The 6,585-nt window shown below is 41.1% G+C and overlaps 1 long non-coding RNA gene across 1 annotated transcript; it reads right to left on the bottom strand.

The window, feature by feature from the left end:
- Positions 1-1,330: 1,330 nt before the first annotated feature.
- LOC143834562 (uncharacterized) lies at positions 1,331-6,260 on the bottom strand. The gene is made up of 3 exons (XR_013229830.1): positions 6,138-6,260; positions 4,463-5,112; positions 1,331-1,668 (listed from the first exon to the last, which is right to left on the bottom strand). It is a non-coding gene; the product is annotated as an uncharacterized LOC143834562 (long non-coding RNA).
- Positions 6,261-6,585: the final 325 nt, after the last annotated feature.

Here is a 6,585-nt window from a genome sequence, read left to right on the forward strand (position 1 = left end):
ATGTGTACATTTCACTTTCCATTTTAATATCTGCTTTTATATATTAGCAAACTAGCATAAATTTATTGATAAGGTAAATATAACATACTCTTCCCCCCACCCACCTACTCATCCTCCAACAGTGGCTTGGGGACACCTGGCAACCTTACTCAGGGGTATGATATAAAGGAATAGGTCTTTGCCCTTCCCTGTGATTGTCAGGAAGATAATTCATGATTAGGGGTGGACACCAACAGAACCAAGAAACAAAATTCATCATGAATTTCGCCATGTTCATGATTCATTAACCAAAGTTCATGAACCAAAGTTCAGCATGAACTTCCATGAAGTTCATAGAAGCACTTCATAGATAAAACAGAAAGCAGAGGTTTAAAGGATCTCTGAGTCCCTTTAACCCCCCCCCCTGCTTCTATACCCCATGAAAGCCACAAAACGATGGGAAAACCCCTCTGCTCATCTGTTTTCACCTTAAGCTTTAAAGGGACAGCATAAGAAAACCCATAAAACAGCTGAGTGATGGGAAGGTTCTTCTTGCTGCTGAGCTGTTTTGATCTGTCTTTAAACTCTGTAAAAGGACTGCAGAAGACTGCCCCAAAACCAGCTGAGCAGCGGGGACCAGGCTATTCACCATCACTCAGATGTTTTTTTCAGGCTTTCTGAAAACTGAATTTAAGAGGACTGTGATCCCCTTCAACAGGGCTTGTGGGACCACAAACAAGTTCATTTATCAAATAAACCTCAAGGTTCAGTTGGTGGTTTAGCTGGTGGTTTGGCCATGAGCCACAAACTGACAAAAACTAAATTTTCCAGTCTGTGCCCACCCCATGTATGATGCAAACATGCCTGAATTATAATGGTTGGCAGACTTAATGTGACAAATTTTATCTTTCCTTAGTATAGAAATTGGGTGAATAATTTTGATTTTCCTTTTTCTGTCATTTTTCCTCCAGCATCTCTGATGCAGGCTGGGAAAGGGACATTACCTACCACCATAGTCTCACATTACACATTATGTTAAACATGAAGGAGAGGGTATGGCCACAGAGTGGCAGCAGCTCTATGTCTCTTACACTGTCTAATTCTCCCTCCCCTGTGCTGACAACCAGTGGCTGAGTTCCTCATGCAGACAAAAAAAACCCTATGATCAATGGATCCCCACAGTGGGGATATTTAAAATCCTGCTTTGACCCCCCCCCCCACATCCCCATTTCATTTTGCTTCTCCAATGATCAAATAGACCCCACAATATTTCATTTTCTGTGCCTTTGAACCAGATATGTTCATTTTTCAACATTGTCAAAAAATCAGCATTACACACAATGCAGTCATTATTATATAGATAAACAGCTTAACTTGGGTTGGATCCAGTGTGAAGCTTGTGCAAGGGTCACATTTCTTCCTGACCTCCCTTTCTGCCCTGAAGTTTTTATACTTACAGAGTCAAGGGAGCCAATGTCCATGAGAAGCAGCTGACTCAAATGAATGAAGAATGATTCTTTGGTTAACCCACCATCCTTTACTGCCCAGAAGCCTTTTACAATCACTGGAAGTTTATTCTCAGGCAAGGAGACTGCAGTGTGTAGACGAGGTGAAATCTCTCCCATCTTCCTCTTCCATCATAGAAATTGTTCTATAAAAACACGCACGCAACAAGTGACTCTAGAAAACCTAAAAAGCAGAGGAACAAAAAATGTTGACAACCATATAAATAAATTGGGTTCTTTTGTTCATTTTTTTAAAGGAAAGGTTCCCTCATCCCTACCACACAGGATAAACAGGCCGATAAAATCTTATCAGATAGACAACTGTGCTTTAACGACGCAGTCATAAAATGCATTTCATTTTAAGAGAAAGCAGAAGACTTTTCCTTTTGATTTCCCTCAGCAGTTAGCACCCTTAGCGCAGTCAAGATTTATTTCATGAGTTGCTTTTCATATGGAGTATTAACTTGTTCACTGGTGCTATCAGCTTATCCATTATGTTAAAACAAAATTCCCAACAGTTATGTAATCTTCAACAGCTTTATCTGGAGAAACAATTGCACTTCAGAAGGGCACTGACTTTCCACGGAGACCTGAAGGGCACTAGGAATTTTGCCATCACACTATATATTCATAATATAACGAGATTTCTATTTTTACTCAGTATCACAATAGAGAGGGAAAACTCACAATCATGTGCTCCACTGGACTGAGAATAAAGATGCTGCTGTCGTTCTAAGATACAAAAGCTACCAGTGCAGATTCACAGTACTATCACATGCTCCATGACTGCCTAACCAATATGCCTAACCCAAGGTGAAATCCTTCTAACTGAGAAGGGCAGTCTGGAAGCTTAAGAATCAACCTAAGCTCCCTAGAATGGGTGCAATGAGGCATCTTACCTTCTTTGCCCATGACAGAATCCAGTCTGCTTGTTGGCAACAGTACCATTCTTGTCTAAACCTGTGGCTTGGATCCCACAGTAAATCTCCGCTGATAGAAATCAGAAGAGAAGTGGGACTTCCTTGCCTTCTGCTTCTGATGCAGTTGAAAATGCCCTTTGAAATTTTGCTCCCCAAGAATGGTGGAGCTGTACTGTACTGAAATTTACCACAGGACCCAGGCAAGTATGGTGATATGCCAAGAAGAAGCAATGCTGTGTATGCCCACTGGGGACTTACATTGACCGTTTATGCACTGAGAACTTCACTGCCCCAGCTCCCATGCAGGAGCACAAATCGGGGGCAGATGAGGTGCACCAGGCCAAATGTTCCCCCATGTGGGTGCAGGAAGAGGTGGGGCAACCTGCTACGACTAAAACTCCAGCCTGCAGCCTGGCATGAAACCTCCAGTGCGTAAACGGTCATTGTCAAGCAATTTCTGGACCGAGTCTGATATTCCATGATAAATCTACCAGAACTTTCAGGAGCCAGACAACATAAAATAATGGCCAGGAAGAGAAGTATCTCATAAATAAAATAATGGATAGCTTTACATTCTACATTTTGGGTACATTTATTTCTCTGTAGCACTCACAGACAGATTCCATGCAAAGAATTTGCCCCCTGAACAGCCTTTCATTGCTCACAGTTTTTGGTGCTGCTTCCACATGACATCGGCAGCAACCCTTAGCTATGCAAGGGCTGGCATGGGTTTTAGGCAGTTTTGCTTCAAGATGAAGGAAATCGCAAAATCATGATTTGACACTTCTTGCCACTTTGCAATCCAGGGTGCCTGTGTGGATAGACACACACACAACAGACTTGGTAGCATTTTGCATGCCCTCACACCCGTCTTCCCCTTTCCATTTTCCAGACTGAGAATTTTTTTTTTAATGGCTCAGTCCACATTGCTAAAGATCTAAGGGTCTAAGGGTATGTTTCATTGTTGTGGTGTGATCCTGTGGCAAAATGGAAGTATAATTAAAAATAATAATAACTGTTTCGGTGTTGTCGTGTTTCCCCATAGCAACATGGAAGTGCATTTTTTAAAATATATATATTAATTTTGGGGCTTGGGGAGAAGGAAGTTAGATCCCCAAAACAACAGCTGTGAAGGGATTGGTGGCTTGCTTAGATTGACAGGCTGAGGAGAGGGGAGAGCAGTTCAAGTTGTTTTCTCTTCTGGCTTCTCTGCCACCTCATCAGAAGGCAAAAAGCCACGATGAGGCAGCAGGAAAACACAGGAGGGGTCTCCCGTCAGAAAGTTTGCAAATGTGCAGTTTCCAATCATGCGTTTGCAAGCAAGAAGTGCTTCCGTGCAGAATTGGTCACAGTGTAATAGATGAAAACTGTCTCCAGTCACGCTACTTTGACTAGTATAAGCATGGATGTTGTTGCTCACTGCTTTGGTCAGTGGCTGTGTCTTTGAGTAGCAATGTCCAGGGAACAAAGCCTCGCTGGGGAAGTGTTGATCCCCAGATCACACACTCCATGATATGTTTCATAGCTTCATATATGTGAATTATATTATCTAAGAATATTTATTTTCTTGGTGTTTCCTAATGCATGCATATCATCTTGGTGATTAACAACTCTAACCTTTTACAAATACGTAATGACAATGGCACAAATTGGGCTCTGGGGACTGGACGAAGTGTTCCCTGAAGACAATGGCATTTAAAGAGTTTAAGAGGAACCCCCTCCCCTCTTCCAAAAAGCTAGAGGCATGTTTGTAGCTTACCATTCCATTCAGCAAAGTTTTAAACCTATGTCCTGCCTGAGAAGACTTCTTCCAAAAGAAAAGCCACTTAAGTTGGTGGAAAGTTCCTTAGGTTTTGCCTCCTTCCTGCACTACGGTACCTCCTGTTGGGTTTTGATCTCAAGGAAAAGAAATTTTTAAAATGCAGTTTTTCAAAGCAATAGAATCTCAACTTGGTGTAATGGTTAAGAACTGGGTTTGATTCTCCGCTCCTCCACATGCAGGCAACAGGGTGACCTTGGGCCAGTCACAGTTCTCAGAGCTCTCTCAGATTCACCTACCTCACACGGTGTCTGTTTTGTGGAAAGGAAGGATAGATGATCGAGACTTCTTTGGTTAGACAAAAGCATGGTACAAACGCCCTTCTTCTTCAGCCGACTAGCAAAACTAACAAAACATCAGTATGTTGCCTAATTTGTATTACTTTCAGGGAAGAGAAATACCCTTTTGTGATTTTTACATAGTTCCACTTAATGGTATTCCCAAGGAGAAGATTACCACATTTTATCCAAAGATTTACGGTAATTTGCATGATTCATTCACACAGCGTAGAGTCTATTTTTTCTTCTTCTTTCCCAGTTTCTCTCTGTGGGAAAAGTTAGCTCTTCTAAGGCCCACAGATCATGACTCTTTTTTCATTCTGCTCCTGTTCTTCTCATTTTCCTCCAAAAATGGAACATTCCAAAGCTTTATGAAAGTGGGCAGAAAAGAGTGATGTATCTTCTAAAGCAACCTGAAGGATGTCATATTCACATCGTTGGGGAGCTGTGGACCAGTGATCACATGATGGATTATATGTCACTCTCACAACAGGGTAGAATATGTTAGCCTCAGAACTCTGTTGTCTGGATCTAAATAAAGAACTTTATTCTCTCCGTGTTATCATCACACAGCCAGATTGCATGGTCTCGGGTAAAACTGGTGACGTGGCCTGGCAGAACAAAAATACAACCCATTTAACTACCTTCGACTTCTTTTATAAGAACATTATATCTTTTCAGCATTCTTCACAACCCTAATCGGTAGATATTTCTCCAGTCTGTCTTCGATATTACTTTTTACTGGCTTGTACATTGAAGACCCATTTCCTAAAGTGCTGTGAGATTGTTGTTTTTTTCACATTAAGTTGCCAACTCTATTGGCAAAATAACTGCAGGGTAAATTTATTAAATGAAACCTAAAGCATAACAGGATTACAAAGTTCCAGATAAGTCAAGTGACATAGGCAGCAGCTCTTACCGCTCACAAAGATTATGTTCTCTGTAAAGAGACAATATCTAATACCATCACACCTAAATGCATATAATTCAGAAACAATTCCCTCCGCCTTGACTTCATGTCACCGTATTGCAAATATCAAATAGGATCAAATTTTTGGACCTTTTCATACAGACAGTCTGTGCTACTTATTCAACATGGCTACAGTATGAATTTATGTGTGTATAACTGAAACAGGTGGGCAGTGACAGCTATAAGTCTTTTCAGTTTGACTGGTACCCTCCTCCCCAGTGAGATCATGATGAGGCACAAAAGACCCATGAGCTCACCTACCACTGATAGTTTCACTATTTACATAATATTTTAGTCTTGGACAATAGTTCTGCAAGTCTCTCTGTCTGAAGAGGGGGACGGATTCCATTCAATTTCTACCATAAGGTGACTGCAGCCAAATCAGTACTTTTCCAAGAATCAATTCATGGTCATATTAATTTTCCTGTAGAGCATTCTTGTTCATTGAGAACTTCCATGACCCTTCTTTTTATATACCTGCTAATTCAGGGTTCACCAAAGTAGAGTCAAACAAAGTATTCTCAGCTGCATCTGATCAAAAGCAGCCATCAAACACAAGAGACACAGTACTGTACTCTTGACCTTCCTTACAACAGAGCTTGCATCTAGGATCATAAGGGGGAAATTATGAGAAACCAAGCATTGGCTTGGATCCGAATAACTTACTTGCTGGCCCAATTCTATTCCTTAGTACAGTTCCATCCATAAATTTTTGTCCATGCAATTCTCATGATCTTCAGCAAAAAATTTGGTGGCGATCAAAAGAGACTGTTTCACCTATCTTCACCAGCACGAAAGCCAGCTGGATCCAACTTTTGGTTAATATTTAAGACATGGGTAATTCAAGCAGGAACAAATAAATAATAGTACCTGTCAATGGGGTCCAAAGTGAACATTTTTAGATGAACATTTCCTCTCTCTAAAAGGAACCTCAACCTTGACCTGAGTATTTTAGACAACGAACAATATTTCCCAGGGGAAGAAAAGAAAAAGAGTGAAAGGAGAAAGCCTGCCCTTCAGAAAAACACTCTTCCGCAGACCACAATCACACAGACAAAGGCACAAATTCATTCAGGGTTTTTCCCTACATCACAGGTTACTCCTGAGTGCAGTG

Source organism: Paroedura picta, chromosome 3 (assembly GCF_049243985.1).
Source record: "Paroedura picta isolate Pp20150507F chromosome 3, Ppicta_v3.0, whole genome shotgun sequence".
NCBI lineage: Eukaryota > Metazoa > Chordata > Lepidosauria > Squamata > Gekkonidae > Paroedura > Paroedura picta.